The sequence below is a fragment of the Taudactylus pleione genome, unplaced genomic scaffold (assembly GCF_031769625.1).
Source record: "Taudactylus pleione unplaced genomic scaffold, aTauple2 ptg000284l, whole genome shotgun sequence".
In the NCBI taxonomy this organism is placed as follows: domain Eukaryota; kingdom Metazoa; phylum Chordata; class Amphibia; order Anura; family Myobatrachidae; genus Taudactylus; species Taudactylus pleione.
The window spans coordinates 4,572,989-4,593,295 of NW_028284686.1; the positions used below are offsets into that span (position 1 = coordinate 4,572,989).

At 45.4% G+C, this 20,307-nt stretch overlaps 1 protein-coding gene across 3 annotated transcripts in view; it reads right to left on the reverse strand.

The window, feature by feature from the left end:
* The window catches only part of ANKRD65 (ankyrin repeat domain 65), a 43,268-nt gene extending 26,865 nt beyond the window's left edge, over positions 1-16,403 (reverse strand). For 2 of the 3 annotated variants that reach the window (XM_088482243.1, XM_088482245.1), the window contains exon 1: positions 16,176-16,256. The gene's annotated coding sequence lies outside the window, so the exon portion shown is untranslated. Of the gene's footprint in view, positions 1-16,175; positions 16,257-16,369 lie in introns of those variants that run through there. The other variant, XM_088482244.1, reaches the window with a different exon arrangement.
* Between the last annotated feature and the right edge of the window lie 3,904 nt (positions 16,404-20,307).

Below are 20,307 nucleotides of genomic sequence, written 5' to 3' on the forward strand. Positions count from 1 at the left end.
AGATAACATTTGTTTTTGTCGCCATACTGCAGATGTGCAAAAGTGGTAACCTTGCATCCATACTGCCCATGAAGGTCAGTCGGTCAGTCCTGCATGCACAGTACTTCTAAAGCTGGGTACACACTTGACAGGTTTTTGAGAGATTTGCATGATTCCGATGGATCAGAATGACAAATTCTTTAAATCGTCTAGTGTGTACCCACTATGTCGTGCGGTGCGCCCTCCAGTGGGGTCGGCCCTAGATGCAGCTCAACTTGCCTCGTCTTGTGTATTCCAGCCGCCTGATATGTCGGCTTGTTGTCAGGGGGAGGGGGGGCGCCAGTTGCATCCCTGAGTACACACGTCATTTAGTGTATAACCTGATTTACTCAAGCTCTTAGATCCCAAAGACAAGGTACTGTAAGTGTCTGGAGTTCTTTTTTTATTAAATAGGCAACTTAACTATTTATCCCTGGCTGTTGGAACCACTTCCCTGTATTACTACATGCAGCAAACCGATAGACAGATGAAAGATGGAAAGAGGAGGGAGACAGGGATAAGAGAGGGGTGTGGGGAGGGGGACAGAGATGAGAGAGGGAGTGGGTACGATGGGTAAAGAAGAAAACAGAGGGGGGAGATGCAAGAGACAAATAGGGGAAGCAGGGAAAGAGGGGCAGTGATAAGAGAGACAGGCAGGTAGGTGTGTGGGTGGCGAAGCAGATATGGGAAGGTTGAAGAAGACAGTGCTTGGAGCTGGCGACATTCCCTAGCACAACACATCACATGCCCCCCCACTGCCCGCCTTCCAACAGCGACACCCCACCCGCCCTTTCCCCTGCATCCGATAGAGATCAGAGAGAGGGGGAGATGTGGGGCAGGAAGGGGCAGAGATGAGAGAAATGGGGAAGGGGGAGGGAGGTTGACAGGAAACAGATTGAGTTGGGACATAAGGCATACTTCCCTACTTTTGTAAAAACTTTTCAGGGAAAATTGTGAAAGCAACACCTATGAGTGCGGCGGTAAAGTGGGCGTGAACTGATACATAGGCGTGTCATAATACTGACTTACATCCAACAGCAGTCAGTAAGATCTATTTGTTGATGAAAACACACTGATACTTTTCAGAAAATGCCTGTACCCATAGGGATCATTGTGCCTTATAACTAGGGGTGTGCACCGGCCACTTTTCGTGTTTTGTGTTTTGGTTTTGGATCTGGATCTTTCTTCGTGTTTTGGATCTGGATTGGTTTTGCCAAAACCACCCTTCCGTGTTTTGGGTTCTGGGTTTTGTGTTTTGGATCTGTATTTTTTTGAAAAAAAGCATAAAAACAGCTAAAATCACAGAATTTGTAGGTTTTTCTGCTCCTATGCTATTATTAACCTCAATAACCTTAATTTCCACTCATTTCCAGTCTATTCTGAATACCTCACACCTCACAATAGTGTTTTTATGTCCAAAAGGTTGCACCGAGGTAGCTGGATGACTATGCTAAGCGACACGAGTGGGCGGCACAAACACGTGACCCATCTAGGCGTGAAACTGCAGTGGCAGACAGGATGGCATTGAAAAACTAGGCCCCAAACTGTACATAATGCAAAGAAAAAAAAAGAGGTGCAAGATGGAATTGTCCTTGGGCCCTCCCACCCACCCTTATGTTGTATAAACAGGACATGCACACTTTAACAAACCAATCATTTCAGCACCAGGGTCTGCCACACAACTGTGGCTGAAATGATTGGTTCATTTGGGCCCCCACAAAACAAGCTGGCAATTTATCTGTCCCTGCACAAACTGGCTCTTCGGAGGCAAGATGTCATCCTCATCCTCCTCATCCACCGATTCCTCACCCTCTTCAGTGTGTACATCCTCATCCTCACAGAGTATTAATTCGTCCCTGCTGGAACCACAGGTCCCTCTGTACGTTCTGGAGGCTGGTCTCCCTGGAAGAGTTGATAATTCATTTTATGAACATCATCTTCTCCACATTTTGTGGAAGCAACCTCCTACGCCTTTCGCTGACAAGGTTCCCGGCTGCACTAAACACTCTTTCGGAGTACACACTGGAGGGGGGGCAACTCAGGTAAAATAGAGCCAGTTTGTACAGGGACCTCCAAATTGCTTCTTTTTCCTGCCAGTACAGGTACGGACTGTCTGACATGCCTACTTGGATGCTGTCACCGATGTAATCCTTTAACAGACAGACGCACGCTTGTCGCTGCTGCTTTGTGGATTCAAGTGCGGCTACATCCCACACAATTCACATAGACAGAAAAAAGAAGAAGAATATTTTTATTGTTTGTGTAGCACACTTTGAGGGTGTCACCACCCTTTAACAGACAGACGCACGCTTGTCGCTGCTGCTTTAAGGATGCAGGTGCGGCTACAGCCCACACATTTCACAAAGACCAAAAAAAAAGAACAATATTTTAATTGTTTGTGTAGCACACTTTGAGGGTGTCACCACCCTTTAACAGACAGACGCACGCTTGTCGCTGCTGCTTTAAGGATGCAGGTGCGGCTACAGCCCACACAATTCACAAAGACAGAAAAAAGAACAATATTTTAATTGTTTGTGTAGCACACTTTGAGGGTGTCACCACCCTTTAACAGACAGACGCACGCTTGTCGCTGCTGCTTTAAGGATGCAGGTGCGGCTACAGCCCACACAATTCACAAAGACAGAAAAAAGAAGAATATTTTTATTGTTTGTGTAGCACACTTTGAGGGTGTCACCACCCTTTAACAGACAGACGCACGCTTGTCGCTGCTGCTTTGAGGATGCAGGTGGAATCTAGACGGGATTTGGAACCGAGGACACACTACCTCCATCAATTGTCTAATCCCACTGCACTAATGTCGGATACCGGACGCACGTCTAACACCAACATAGCAGTCAAGGCCTCAGTTATAAGTTTTGCTTCAGGATGACTGCTGTCGTACTTCATCCTCATCGCTAGGGACTGTTGGAGGGTCAGTTGTTTAGTAAAAGTAGTGATGTTCCTACTTCCTCTCTGGGATGATGAACAACTCCCAGCAGCAGCAACAGCACTAGGAGGAAGTGGTTCTTGATCTTTCCCTATTTTATTTTTATCGGAGAAAGTTTGGTCCTCCATTTATGTTATATTGATATATATATACGTGCGGCTAAAGCGCACACAAACACAGAAAATATTTTTTTATTTTTGCTGGAGAGTAGTGCACTTTGTGGGTTACACCACCCTTTAAGAAATGAGCCAGACGTCTCTTTACTTATGGGACACAGGCGCACGCTTGGCGCTGCTCCTTTGTTGATGCACGTGCAGCCACAGTGCACACAAGTCACAAACACAGAAAATATATATTTTTTTGGTTTGGACTAGAGTGTACTTTGGGGGTTACAGCACCCTTTAACGGTCAAGCCAGCCGGCACTTTACTTATGACACAGGCGCACGCTTGGCACTACTTTGTTGATGCACGTGCGGCTACTGCGCACACAATTCACAAACACAGAAAATAATTTTTTTGGGGGTTTGGACTGGAGTGTACTTTGGGGGTTACAGCACCCTTTAACGGTCAAGCCAGCCGGCCCTTTACTTATGACACAGGCGCACGCTTGGCACTACTTTGTTGATGCACATGCGGCTACTGCGCACACAATTCACAAACACAGAAAATAATTTTTTTTTTGGTTTGGACTGGAGTGTACTTTGGGGGTTACAGCACCCTTTAATGGTCAAGCCAGCCGGCCCTTTTCTTATGACACAGGCGCACGCTTGGCACTACTTTGTTGATGCACATGCGGCTACTGCGCACACAATTCACAAACACAGAAAATAATTTTTTTTTTGGTTTGGACTGGACTGTACTTTCGGGGGTTACAGCACCCTTAACGGTCAAGCCAGCCGGCCCTTTACTTATGACACAGGCGCACGCTTGGCACTACTTTGTTGATGCACATGCGGCTACTGCGCACACAATTCACAAACACAGAAAATAATTTTTTTTTTGGTTTGGGCTGGAGTGTACTTTCGGGGGTTACAGCACCCTTAACGGTCAAGCCAGCCGGCCCTTTACTTATGACACAGGCGCACGCTTGGCACTACTTTGTTGATGCACGTGCGGCTACTGCGCACACAATTCACAAACACAGAAAATAATTTTTTTTTTGGTTTGGACTGGAGTGTACTTTCGGGGGTTACAGCACCCTTTAACTGTCAAGCCAGCCGGCCCTTTACTTATGACACAGGCGCACACTTGGCACTACTTTGTTGATGCACGTGCGGCTACTGTGCACACAATTCACAAACACAGAAAATATATTATTTTTTTAGCACTTGGGGGGAGCACCCCTGATGGACAGAGCACCCCCTGGACAACACTACAGCACCCCTTTAGGACTGGGACACTGTACAGGACTTTGGAGTGGACACAGCCCCTATGGAGGACTGACTGCACAACACAGTCCAGCCAGCCCCTATGGACTTTGAAGTAGTGGACACAGCCCCTATTAACAACAGCAGCACAGCACAACACAGCCAGCCCCTATGGACTTTGAAGTAGTGGACAACAGCAGCACTACACTACACTACACTACACAGCCCTAACTCCCACCCTCCCTCTTCACTGTCCACAGCCGAGTGAGAAAATGGCGCCGACGCGGGTACCTTATATAGGATCCAAAACCCGCGAGACTCGGAAGGCGGGATGATGACGTTTTGCCTCGATTTCAGATCCGAGTCAGGCGGGAAAAGTCGAGCCTGATTCGGATCGGACTCGGATCGGGGGGGCTCGGGGGGGTTCGGATTTCAGAAATCCGAACCCGCTCACCCCTACTTATAACCAATGCAGGGACATTATACTAATGATCACATCTGAATGTATATATATATATCTCTGTTTTTTACCAATATAACAGCTACATAATGGGGGTAAGGTGCAATCAGGGAAATTGGCAGACTAATCGGGGAGACAGGGAGATTGCTGCTATGTCAGGGAGACAATGACAATGGGGGAGAGTTGGCAAGTATGACATAAGGCTGCAGAGACACCTGGGAGACATAGGCTATATGGCAGCCACAATGGTTAGTGACTGGGCAAATGACAGGTCAAACATACTAGTGTGTGTCCACGCTATGGTCACCCTCATGTTGGTTTGGCTAAAGCTCCATACACACGGAGCGATCAGACAGATCAGACAATGATAAAGATATCATTGTCTGATCGTCCTGCATGTGCTGGATGTTCGATATCGAACATTCAGCACATGCACCAACCCCCAAACGACTATAATGACCCATGATCAACGATCGCGGGTCCCTATAGTAACCAGGCTAACCTGGTCGATATTGACCAGGCTGACCTGCATGCACGGGCGATAGTCGATATCAATCATCTGTGCCCGTGCATCGACCATCGTTTGGGGGTTGGAAGGGCCCAAAAGCAGAACGATATGATCGATATTGTTATCGTTCATATCATCCTGTTTAATTGCACCGTGTGTACACTGAAATCAGGTTTACAGTATTTCAACTATGACCAGAAACAATACATTTACGACTGATACTTATTACACGGCTTCATAACAAAGCATTAAAAAGATTTAAGCAATAATGTGCTCAGCTCTTAATAATGTGTGTACAATAGCTTAATCCAGCAGTTCTCAAACTGTGAATCGTGACCCCAAAGTGGGTCGCGGACATCTCAGCTTGGGGTCGTGACTCACATGGGGTCAGGTTGATGACTCCTCTGATCTCTCAGCCAGTGATCTGAGGAGAGTGAAACCAGTTGGTCTGTTATTTCAGACTCCTCGGATCACTGGCTGAGAGACCCAAGGTGTCATCAGGCAGCCCCGTCCCCACCCCAGTGCTCAGCGTCTCTTGTCCTCCTGCTCAGCAGCAGAAACTGACACACAGGCAGGAAGCAGCATCAGCAGCAGACAGACTCAGAGGAGCCATCTTCTGGACTCTCTCTGCAGTCTGTGCAGATGTTCTTAAGTAAGTGCAGCCTGGGGGGCCGCAGCTGCCAGGGTGGGGGACACACAGAATGTGTGATAATTGCTGTAGAGGGGGAAGAAATATCACCAGGGGAGCATGAGGAATGAGGGGAGTGCTGAGCACAGAGCTCATGAGGGAACAGGGGTGCACATAGTGTGGGAACTGGAGGGGGGAAACAGAAAATAAATTAATTTATTAAGAACCCACTTCCTCCCCCTGTCATCCACCACCTCCCCCATGAAACGCACTGCCCCCCTCTGTCTTTCTCACTTACTGCCTCCCAGTCACCCTCTGCCTCCCCGTCACCCAATCACCCCCTGCCACCATCTGTCTTTCTCTTTCACCCTCTGCCTCCCCCTGTCACCCACTGGTTCTCCCTGTTACCCACTGCCTTCTATGTCACCCTTAGCCCCCCCCGCTGCCTCCCAGTCACCCACTGTCTTTCCTGCCATCCTCTGGCTCTCTCTGCCACCCTCTGCTGCTCCTTGCTACCCACTGCCTCTCTCTGTCACCACTTCCTCCCCTGTCACCCACTGCTTCTTGCTGCCTTCCACTGCCTCCTCCTGCAATCCACTCCCTTTTCCTGTCATCCACTGCTTCTCCCTGCCACCCACTGCCTCTCAGTCACCCACAGACACCCTCTGCCTCCCCCTGTCACCCACTGTTCCTCCCTATTACCTACTGCCTCCTACATCACCTATTGCCTCTGTCTCACCCTCTGACACTATCTGCCTCCCTCGTCACCCTCTGGTTCTCCGTTACCCACTACTTCCTATGTCACCCTTTGCCTCCCACTGCCTCCCCAGTCACCCACTGTCTCCCCTGCCACTCTATGCCTCTCCCTGCCACCCTATGCTGCTCCTTGCCAGCCACTGCCACTCCCTGCCTCTCCATCACCTTCCGACACACTGCCTCCCCATCACCCACAGCTTCTCACTATTAGCCCCTGCCTCCTACATCACCTCTTGCCTTCCCAGTCACCCTCTGCCTTTCCATGCCACCCTCTGCCTCACCCTCTACCACCATCTTCCTCACCCCTGTCACCCTCTGCTTCTCCCTGTTACTCACAGCTTATCCCTGTTATCCACTGCCTCCTGCGTCACCCTTTGCCTCACCAGTAACCCACTGTCTCCTCTGACAGAGGCATAACTAGACTTTTTGGTGCCCTGTGCTAGAAAGAGCATTGGCGCCCCCCTCATTTTTCATAGATATATACACCCAAAAAATTGGAATTGCCTCATGGGGAAGGGCGAGGGAAGAGATAGGGGAGGCCAGGAGATGCTGGGGATGAAATAAGAGGAAACTGCGAGTAAGAATGGTAATAAACAGAAATTTGACTGGTCCAAACAGAGCCCCCTGCCCTATGGTACCCTGTGCGTTGGCACCGGCCGCACTATCCTAGCTACCGCCCTGTCTCCTCAGTCACTCTTTGCCTCACCTTGCAGGGACAGGGGCTCTGAAAATAGCTCGTCCCTGCAATGTGTAAAAAATTAAAGGATTGCATAATCGGACACCTCACAGTTTTGTGTCTCCATAGTGTTACTGTGCATGAGCGGTCTGCTGACCACACGTGTGGCAGTCATTCTGCAGTAACATGCTGGGGTCCTGTAATAATTTTTATTGTTAGACGGGGTCCCAGAGCAAAAAAGTTTGAGAACCCCTGGCTTAATCAATAGGAGATGCATATCAGGCAACAACATAATTACATCTAACTTGCACTACTTGTATTACATGCATGCAACAGGTAAAATTACATACTAATTAAATGATAATTCAAATGTGTAGACAAGCTTGCAGAAGTGTAACTATATTAATAAAACTACTTAGTTTTTTATTTGCTTTTAGCAGTTTAGGTCAGATTAAGAGCCTGATTCAGCAAGGATCGCAGTTGCTAATACGCACGCAATCGGCCGATTGATGCTTGCTGTGCATGCATCACAGTGTGCATGTGTGAACCGGCAACTGTTATCAGGACTGCGATTGCAGTACCTACGCAGACCCCTCGAGAGTGATTGACAGGAGGTGCCAATTGTGGGTGGTGACGGGGGTGGTGGTCAGGGAAACGCAGGTGTGCCATTTGTGTGTCGACCTAATGACCCTGTCGACCTTCTGTGCCTGCCGACTTTCTAACTAGTCGACCTTTAGTGTGTCTATCTTCAGACCCTGTCAACCTATTGCCTGTCTAACTTCCATTGCCTACCTTTTTACTGTAGAACTAATGACCGGATACCAGTGCAAGCAACATGTAACCCCTTTTTCTTACTGGGTCAATAAAATTTGCCTCCACCCAAGCTTAATTATATGCGTGTATAATACCTAGGCTCGCTTGGGTAAGCCTGATTAAACTTAAGTGTATTTTGCAATGTGGTGTACACAATAATTATCACACTAAGGGGCCTATTCATCAACACTAAAATAAAGTTTTTAAGGACATTTTCCTTAAATAACGTTATTTTGGTATTCATGTAGCCACTTAGCACAGGAGATATCACAGATATCTCCTTGCTAAGTTCCCCTGCGTTAATTTCCACACTCCCCATACATTAGTATGGGTATGTGGAAATTATGGTATTCATCAAATTCCGAAAATAATCAATTTTCGGAATTTGATGCAGTTACTATTCGCCACTGTGAGGTGGCGAATAGCAGGTGAAACTTACCTGTATCCACGTGTGCAGGTCCCCCGACGAGTCCCTCTGGAGCTCTGCTCCGTCCTCAGGCTCTGGAGGCTGGTCGGACATGTGTGCTCCCCAGCAGAGCACAAGAAAGTTTAGACAAAAAAAAAAAGTTTTTTTTTTTTTTCTAATCTGTCTTGTGGTCTGCTGGGAAACCACATGACAGACCAGCAGGACGGAGCTGGAGGCTGCTGCGCGGACAGGTAAGTAGGGGGGAAGGTGAGCAGAGGGGGGTGGGGGGGATCGGGGGGGAAGAAACTTAACGCATCTGTAGGCAGTGCTGCGCATGCGCTGGTTTTACAGATGTAACAGCGCATGCGCAGCACTGTTTCCAGATGCGATAAGGTAGTGTAGGCAGGGAATAGTATCTATTTCCCGAAAAGCTGTCATCACAAAAATGACAGCTTTTCGGAATAGATACTTATGGAGAGGTGGAATGATGAATTCCACCTATAATTAGCTAGAACTCCATGAGAGTTCTAAAGCTAATTATCTCCAGAGAAATTTTACTTTTAGGCCCCTATGTCTCTGAAACATTCCAATACGAATTCTCATATTACCAATAGTTTCTTAAACTAACATAAATAGCACAATAAAGGCGGAGCGAGACAGGAGTCAATGAAGGAGTTTTATTTATCTCTAGCTATTTATCACTTCTCTGTAACATAAATAGCACAATAAGGGCAGGCGACACAGGAGTCAATGAAGGAGTTTTATGTATCTCTAGCTATTTATCACTTCTCTGTAACATAAATAGCACAATAAGGGCAGGCGACACAGGAGTCAATGAAGGAGGTTTATGTATCTCTAGCTATTTATCACTTCTCTGTAACATAAATAGCACAATAAGGGCGGGCGACACAGGAGTCAATGAAGGAGGTTTATGTATCTCTAGCTATTTATCACTCCTCTGTAACATAAATAGCACAATAAGGGCAGGCGACACAGGAGTCAATGAAGGAGGTTTATGTATCTCTAGCTATTTATCACTCCTCTGTAACATAAATATCACAATAAGGGCGGGCGACACAGGAGTCAATGAAGGAGGTTTATGTATCTCTAGCTATTTATCACTTCTCTGTAACATAAATAGCACAATAAGGGCGGGCGACACAGGAGTCAATGAAGGAGGTTTATGTATCTCTAGCTATTTATCACTTCTCTGTAACATAAATAGCACAAAAAGGGCGGGCGACACAGGAGTCAATGAAGGAGGTTTATGTATCTCTAGCTATTTATCACTCCTCTGTAACATAAATATCACAATAAGGGCGGGCGACACAGGAGTCAATGAAGGAGGTTTATGTATCTCTAGCTATTTATCACTTCTCTGTAACATAAATAGCACAATAAGGGCGGGCGACACAGGAGTCAATGAAGGAGGTTTATGTATCTCTAGCTATTTATCACTTCTCTGTAACCTAAATAGCACAATAAGGGCGGGCGACACAGGAGTCAATGAAGGAGTTTTATGTATCTCTAGCTATTTATCACTCCTCTGTAACATAAATATCACAATAAGGGCGGGCGACACAGGAGTCAGTGAAGGAGTTTTATGTATCTCTAGCTATTTATCACTTCTCTGTAACATAAATAGCACAATAAGGGCGGGCGACACAGGAGTCAATGAAGGAGTTTTATGTATCTCTAGCTATTTATCACTCCTCTGTAACATAAATAGCACAATAAGGGTAGGCAACACAGGAGTCAATGAAGGAGGTTTATGTATCTCTAGCTATTTATCACTCCTCTGTAACATAAATAGCACAATAAGGGTGGGCGACACAGGAGTCAATGAAGGAGTTTTATGTATCTCTAGCTATTTATCACTCCTCTGTAACATAAATAGCACAATAAGGGCGGGCGACACAGGAGTCAATGAAGGAGTTTTATGTATCTCTAGCTATTTTTCACTCCTCTGTAACATAAATAGCACAATAAGGGCGGGCGACACAGGAGTCAATGAAAGGAGTTTTATGTATCTCTAGCTATTTATCACTCCTCTGTAAAATAAGTTCTGAAAAGAATTTGTAGCAGTACCCCAATTAAGCCACAATGTCATATATAAGTCCTCCAGAAGTGGGGATGTTATTGATATAATATAATCCTTGTACTTTGTACCTGGGCTAGAGCTATGTCCCCAATTATTGATGAGATCAATCAGTACTTATACTGTAGATAATATAAATGTTGCTGCTTGCCCAAAACCTCAGGATAAATCAGTACTCCAGGTGCTCTTCTCTCCTCAGGATTATCTCCATAGTACTTTTCCTTCTATTTTGCTATATGTTTGACTAGGATTCCAAATAATAATGTTAGTATAAGTCTCAAGGTGACTTCTGGGGTAGAATAACTCCTATCTGTGCAGTTTATGTTTAGGGTCAATTATTAATGCTGTATAAGAGATCCAGCTGAGTGTGTTACTGGTGTAATAGTAGTCACTGTAGGTACAGCGTTGCTGCTGTTCACACTGCCACTAGTTAGCTTCACTCACTTCTGCTACCAGACTAGCTGTCAGCTGCCTGTATAATGCAGGCTCTCCTTGCCTTGGTATCGGTGGCTGGGACTCAGACACGGCTGTCAGCTGTCTCAATATGGGCGGTCTCTCTTACTGACCGGCCCCGGCTCTGACGTGACTGTACTCTTCACCACCGGCCGCCATCTACTGGAACAGCCGCTGGGAACTGTGGACACCTCTGACCAAGTCGCTACCCATCCAGCCTCACTCTGGCTCTGCGCAAACTCACATTCCTGGACGCTGCTAGGCTCTCCCTTCACACAGCGCCAGTGGAGTGATGAGTGGCAGCCTCTGGTGAGGGGAACTCCAGACCGACCGTCAGCTGCTGCTAACAGCTCTTATCTCCCACTCTCTAAACGGATCCCCTATTCCTGACAGAAACCAAATCACTCCCACCTATATTACTCCGCCCCTGCTCTGCATGCTTATGTTCCAACATTAACCCCTGCCAGTCCCGCCCTTTTACAATCAAAACATAACATTTTACAAAGATTCATCTCTATATTTAATCTTATATGCTAAAACAACTTTCCCTAATAAATTGTGATATAACATACCTCAGAGATCTGTCACAATATCCCTTTGCTCCCTGTATAACAAACTCTAGACATATATCAATATGGCTACAAACAGTCACCATAATCACAGTGCATTTGTACCTGACCTCAGTAACTAGATACTGACAGGCATATCTACATCTCATTGTGGGTCAGGGTTCAGTTAATATAATGCTGCAGGTTAGTAAGCATACAACCAATCACTACACCTCACCATACAGCAGGTCATTAAGCATACCACTAATCACTACACCTCACCATACAGCAGGTTAGTAAGCATACCACTAATCAGTACACCTGACCTCACCATACAGCAGGTCATTAAGCATACCACTAATCACTACACCTGACCTCACCACAGTAGGTCATTAACATTTTATGCAGTGTGTGTGTGTCCGATATGTCGGCACTCCATTAGCGCACCAGAGCAGTTTGTATCTTGTTAAGTGCTATTTATGCCACCCCCATGGCCTGGCCACATTTTAAAATTAAGCATATGGATGGAAACTCCCCCATAGAAGTCCTGCATTTGCTCCTGATTTTATACACCATATTACACTGTTGAATTTAAGTACATCAGTGTCTTCACCCAGTGGTGTAGCCAGGTTTTAAAGTGAGTGATAAAAATAGGCACCATCACAGGGGCATGGCTATCTCACACTGGGGCATGATTGCATCATATGTTAAACACACATTTAGTAAATAGTCCTATTTCTCCTCAACGAACCAGTCCAGACATTAAATTTAGAGTGTTTACATCTAATAAACCCCCTGACATTAAATGCTCTCCCAGTCGCGAAGTTCAGCTCAGCGTTAAATAAACAGCACCAAAACTCACCCACCTAAACCAAATAAGAACCACCATAACCCACTATCAAATAAATAGCTCCACAAATAAAATATTTCCTCCACCCACCATTAAAAAATTAACCCTGAACCCACAATTAAATTATTAATAGCCAATGTGAAAAAATAACCAGCGCCTACACTATGCTTAGATTAAAGAGTACTAATTTATCACACTGGCAGCAGAAATAAGAGGTATTGCCAAGGTTGGCTGTATTTCCCCTTCGTGCTAGGGACCTGGAAGTGACGTGAGTGAGGGCGGAAGTGCCGTTACTGCCCAGGACGGCCAGCTAAAGAAGTACTTCATCCCCACTTAAACAAGTTTGTTGTCCCCTCACGGGCTCGCTGCGCTCGCCATGCTTCGGGCGCGGTGGCTCGCCACATGGTTATATTCCCCCTCTATGCCCACTTGGATGGCAGGGAATGATGCTGGACACTGGCTGATGACATCAGGGTCCCCTCCCCGTGAAGGGGATTTAGACATTACCGTATTTTTGCCAACCTTGCTTATACAAGTTAAAAATGCACAATTCTGCGCTGGTGACAAAATGACCTAACATGGAAACTTACATATCACATTTATTTCCACACGTCAAAACAATTTAAAACATACATATTAATAATTAATAGAGCTACAAAAGGTCACAGGAGTGGCTGAAACACATTGTTGCTGCGCTCTATAACCCAGATAAAAAGCTATCTGTTTTTGATATTAGATCTGTAAGAACAACAAACTTTTGATGTATGTGCCCAATTTATTATCCTGGAGGAAATATGAGGGATTCAAACTAGAGTGGCTGTCTACTATTGCTGGGTATAGCCACTGCAAGGAGGTCTCCGGCACAAGCTGGAATTTAAACCTTTGCTGCACATGTATTCATATAGCCCCGGAAAGAGCCCCGCAGCCGGCTCACAGCCCTGATAAATCTCCAGGATCGACTAGAGGCACAAGTTATTTTAATTGGTTAACAACATCTACTGTGGAATCAGGACTTCTATTAGTTCCCCCACTAACATCCAATATAGCAGTGAACTGCGGGAAACGAACCAGTAATACAAAGTTGTAATATCTGGAATATTGATACTTACTTTATACTAAGGTCTATTACTCTAACTTATTTGGTCTAGTGTATATTGTTTGGAACCATAAGTATACTATTAATGTATTGAAGTGTGGAAATAAATGTGATATAACTTTACATGTATAGTCATTATTACACCAGCGCAGAATTGTGCGTTTTTAAAATCCAACCAACATTACAATAAGATCCATAAACACACACAATCACCTTCTTCCATACAGCGTTACAAAGGCAAACTCTTCTTACATCTCTTTCTGGTGGTGATACTCACCACATGACATGCACGCCATAATATACAGAGAGCATATCATTGATCACCATACAGTACACACAACATCCCAGTGACTAAATGCAGACAGCAGCCCAGGGACGTTCATACAATACATACAGAATCCCAGTCATAAAATACAGACAGCATTTAGATGACCACCATAAAGTACAGATAGCATCCCATTGATCTCCGTAAAATATACATATAATCAACTGAAATGTCTAATTTTTGTGTATTTATTTTAGGAGGGACTACAAATGTGGTGGGCTTGAATGCAGGGCTGTGTCAAAGGTACTTTGAATTATACACAGAACGCCAAGCCACTTCAACTGCTAAAATAGCAAATACTTCTATAGAACAAAACAAATACCAATCACCCACTGGCATTGTCTTTAATGTGTGCAGGATGTGCGGTGCACATGAGCCCCTGGGTCCAGGTTGGCCCACAAAGCACACCCTGCGCCCATGTTTAATACTTACCTCTCCGGAATCCCGAGTTGATGCTGCAGCAGCAACACAAATCACTAGGAAAATGGTGCAGCAGCCATTTTCCCAGAGATTTGCGCATACGTAGTAGAGAAATCACCGAGATCATGACGTGGGGCCATATTACTAGAGACCTGCACTTGCGCAGTAGACTCTGGCACAATTCCAGAGTCTACTGCACAGCAGAGGGGGCCCACACAGACTCTGCAGTCTCTTAAACTGACCCTGCAACTGAACCTGCAATTAAATTGTTTTTGCAACAGTTTTTGAAAATATTTACAAGAAAGCTGTAACAAGGAACCTGAATTTCTGGGCAGCTGCAGACAGGGAGAGATACCTCCAGCTGAGTGCAGGAACGTCACAGATAGGCAGTTAATTTTTATGGTCTGAAGTTGAACCTCCCAAAAGAGCATCCACGGCGCTATTCAAATATACAGTGTCTGAAGTGACATTTTGGCTCACACCTGGGGATGCTTCCCAGCATGATATACATCTAGCAGCAACCCTCCTTAATGTGGCAGTATCTAGTAATGCAAAACATTGCCGCTTTAAAGTTATTTGCTAACTCGATGACATCTGTGGAATCTCAGAATCCCGCACACTATTACATGTGGCACTCAAGCTCTATTTACTATGAGCTGTTGATAATTGAGATTTTCTATGACTGCTTATTGCAGCTGTAGAAAATTCTCTTTTAGCTCAATTTATTAAGAAAACTTTGACGGGAAAGCTGATTGATACTCAGTACAATTTGTCGATAGTTACTATGTTGACATATATAATATTGACACCACAATGTCGGGACTAGAATGTCGATATGATTTAACATGTCGACAGGCAACATTCGCCATATTAAGAATGAAATGTAGAATGGAGACATTCTCAGAATGCTGGGAGGGTTGAGGTTAGGCTGCAGGTGGAGATTATGGTTAATCTTCAGGGGATAGGGGTTAGGTATAGGCACTAAGCGGAGGGTTATGGTAGTGGCATCACCTGGGTCGGTGTCACCCAGCTACTGTGGACTCCTCACGTATGCTGAATGTGTGTGCGAAAAATCCATGGCCTCATGACTGTGATGCCATGCACCCTGATGTTTGATGTTTTGGGGGCATTACCACATGTCACTCCCCGTTCTCATCATGCTGGGTGCTTATCTAGCACTCTCGGAGCTGCTGGGCAGTTCCCAGCCTCTCCTGACACCCGACACAGTGTGGATGACACGCACATGCTAATTTAGTATTACCTCCTCGGATGGTGTAACCCAGTGTGATCTACACCCCGGGCACCACTGGGCTAGGGATAAAGGGAAAATACTCCCCGGAACGCCGCTCTTCAGACGTCTCTGTCAGAATAGATCCCGCACCTGCAGGAAAAACCCGCTGGGCAGAATGCATGCAGGTCCAACGGGCGATGTAGCTGACGATGCCCGGGAGCGCGCATCTTCAGCAACATTACGGATATATACTAGCTGATGTGGACGATATGTCATCTAGTGTGTAGCAGGCTTAAGAGTGCAGTATATATATATATATATATATATATATACACACATACACACTGTATATACACACACATTTAACAAATTACCGGTTATTCATCTTCAGCCTGTTATAAGGAGAATGTTTACATCTTAAGTTAACTTCCATGTAAATAAAGCAGCAACATAGAATTAGCACTCACGCACTGATAAAGCAACATGATGAGTTGTAGTGCTGTATTTAATTTATACTATAACAGAATGACTTTAGTAAATCCTGAAAGAAAGGTTGTATCATCATCCCAGTTACCTGTACAGTGATGTCTCCTGGTCAGTGCTCTGTGCTTCCAGTTTAGTTGTTGTCTCCTACTCTGTGGAGCCTAAAATGACTCTCTCCTGTGTATGCAACAGTCAGCTGCTTACACACAACAGGCTGACGAGCAGCGACATACATTGAGATTTAGATTAAGCAAGAGACCTTATGCAATTACACTTACAAGATACCTTGGCATGTGTGAACATGTTCCCCAGCAGAGATTTCTTCTGTTAAAGGGTAATGGGTTGGTGATTGCAGTGCACTTGGTAAAGAATGAAGGGACGGGGGAGGTGCATGGATGGGGGAGGGACACAAGAGTTGTAAAAGTCATCAGAACAATGTTTGACACTAGGATAAACCAGAGCTTTGTGCAGAGCCGTGAATCCCATAATAACAGCTAGTGTCATACTGCCATTGTCACACACTATAATGCACAAATAATCTGCATTTTTTCTCAATGCAGCTAAAATAGACTTCTTGAAATATGGAAAAAGAAAGGAGTGCTGGCTATAGTGCAAAATAGATACTTTAATCACTATTATAAATACTATGGGACATATTTATCAATCCCATTCTTCACAAGATTATGAAAAAACTAAAATTTCTGCATAATGTTATGCATCATCGCTATGGGCTCTATTTATTATCACTTAATATCTACAAAAGGAGGTGAAAATTTAATTTTTCAGACCATTCATCAAAAAGGTAATGCAGGAGCTTACCTTACTCTCCTAGAATGACCCGCTGTCCCCATACACTAATATATCACAGATATCTCCTACTTACCTTTCTCTCCTGGAATGACCCGCTGTCCCCATACACTTGTATATCACAGATATCTCCTATTTACCTTTCTCTCCTGGAATGACCCGCTGTCCCCATACACTAGTATCACAGATATCTCCTGCTTACCTTTCTCTCCTGGAATGACTCGCTGTCCCCATACACTAGTGTATAACAGATATCTCTTGCTTACCTTTCTCTCCTGGAATGACCCGCTGTCTCCATACACTAGTATCACAGATATCTCCTGCTTACCTTTCTCTCGGCAAATGACCCGCTGTCCCCATACACTAGTATCACAGAAATCTCCAGCTTACCTTTCTCTCCTGAAATGACCCGCTGTCCCCATTCACTAGTATCACAGATGTCTGCTGCTTACCTTTCTCTCCGGAAATGACCCGCTGTCCCCTGTGATACTAGTCCCCATACACTAGTATCACAGATATCTCCTGCGTACCTTTCTCTCCGGGAATGACCCGCTGTCCCCATACACTAGTATCACAGATATCTCCTGCTTACCTTTCTCTCCTGGAATGACCCGCTGTCCCCATACACTAGTATCACAGATATCTCCTGCTTACCTTTCTCTCCTGGAATGACCCGCTGTCCCCATACACTAGTATCACAAATATCTGCTGCTTACCTTTCTCTCCGGAAATGACCCGCTGTCCCCTGTGATACTAGTCCCCATACACTAGTATCACAGATATCTCCTGCGTACCTTTCTCTCCGGGAATGACCCGCTGTCCCCATACACTAGTATCACAGATATCTCCTGCTTACCTTTCTCTCCTGGAATGACCCGCTGTCCCCATACACTAGTATCACAGATATCTCCTGCTTACCTTTCTCTCCTGGAATGACCCGCTGTCCCCATACACTACTATCACAGATATCTCCTGCTTACCTTTCTCTCCTGGAATGACCCGCTGTCCCCATACACTAGTATCACAGATATCTCCTGCTTACCTTTCTCTCCGGAAATGACCCGCTGTCCCCTGTGATACTAGTCCCCATACACTAGTATCACAGATATCTCCTGCGTACCTTTCTCTTCGGGAATGACCCGCTGTCCCCATACACTAGTATCACAGATATCTCCTGCTTACCTTTCTCTCCTGGAATGGCCCGCTGTCCCCATACACTAGTATATCACAGATATCTCCTGCTTACCTTTCTCTCCTGGAATGACTCGCTGTCCCCATACACTAGTGTATAACAGATATCTCTTGCTTACCTTTCTCTCCTGGAATGACCCGCTGTCTCCATACACTAGTATCACAGATATCTCCTGCTTACCTTTCTCTCTGGCAAATGACCCGCTGTCCCCATACACTAGTATCACAGATATCTCCTGCTTACCTTTCTCTCCTGAAATGACCCGCTGTCCCCATTCACTAGTATCACAGATGTCTGCTGCTTACCTTTCTCTCCGGAAATGACCCGCTGTCCCCTGTGATACTAGTCCCCATACACTAGTATCACAGATATCTCCTGCGTACCTTTCTCTCCGGGAATGACCCGCTGTCCCCATACACTAGTATCACAGATATCTCCTGCTTACCTTTCTCTCCTGGAATGACCCGCTGTCCCCATACACTAGTATCACAGATATCTCCTGCTTACCTTTCTCTCCTGGAATGACCCGCTGTCCCCATACACTAGTATCACAGATATCTGCTGCTTACCTTTCTCTCCGGAAATGACCCGCTGTCCCCTGTGATACTAGTCCCCATACACTAGTATCACAGATATCTACTGCGTACCTTTCTCTCCGGGAATGACCCGCTGTCCCCATACACTAGTATCACAGATATCTCCTGCTTACCTTTCTCTCCTGGAATGACCCGCTGTCCCCATACACTAGTATCACAGATATCTCCTGCTTACCTTTCTCTCCTGGAATGACCCGCTGTCCCCATACACTAGTATCACAGATATCTCCTGCTTACCTTTCTCTCCTGGAATGACCCGCTGTCCCCATACACTAGTATATCACAGATATCTCCTGCTTACCTTTCTCTCCTGGAATGACTCGCTGTCCCCATACACTAGTGTATAACAGATATCTCTTGCTTACCTTTCTCTCCTGGAATGACCCGCTGTCTCCATACACTAGTATCACAGATATCTCCTGCTTACCTTTCTCTCTGGCAAATGACCCGCTGTCCCCATACACTAGTATCACAGATATCTCCTGCTTACCTTTCTCTCCTGGAATGACCCGCTGTCCCCATACACTAGTATATCACAGATATCTCCTGCTTACCTTTCTTACACTAGTGTATCACAGATATCTTCTACTTACCTTTCTCTCCGGGAATGACCCGCTGTCCCCATACACTAGTATATCACAGATATCTCCTATTTACCTTTCTCACCTGGAATGACCCGCTGTCCCCATACACTAGTATCACAGTTATCTCCTGCTTACCTTTCTCTCCTGGAATGACCCGCTGTCCCCATACACTAGTATATCACAGATATCTCTTGCTTACCTTTCTCTCCGGGAATGACCCGCTGTCCCCATACACTAGTGTATAACAGATATCTCTTGCTTACCTTGCTTACACTAGTGTATAACAGATATCTCTTGCTTACCTTGCTTACACTAGTATATCACAGATATCTTTTACTTACCTTTCTCTCCGGGAATGACCCGCTGTCCCCATACACTAGTATATCACAGATATCTCCTATTTACCTTTCTCTCCTGGAATGACCCGCTGTCCCCATACACTAGTATCACAGATATCTCCTGCTTACCTTTCTCTCCTGGAATGACCAGCTGTCCCCATACTCTAGTATCACAGATATCTCCTGCTTACCTTTCTCTGCTGGAATGACCCACTGTCCCCATACACTAGTATCACAGATATCTCCTACTTACCTTTCTCTCCTGGAATGACCCGCTGTCATCATCCACTAGTATCACAGATATCTCCTGCTTACCATTCTCTCCTGGAATGAACCGCTGTCCCCATACACTAGTATCACAGATATCTCCTGCTTACCTTTCTCTCCTGGAATGACCCGCTGTCCCCATACACTAGTATATCACAGATATCTCCTGCTTACCTTTCTCTCCTGGAATGACCCGCTGTCCCCATACACTAGTGTATAACAGATATCTCTTGCTTACCTTGCTTACACTAGTGTATAACAGATATCTCTTGCTTACCTTGCTTACAATAGTATATCACAGATATCTCCTACTTACCTTTCTCTCCGGGAATGACCCGCTGTCCCCATACACTAGTATATCACAGATATCTCCTATTTACCTTTCTCTCCTGGAATGACCCGCTGTCCCCATACGCTAGTATCACAGATATCTCCTGCT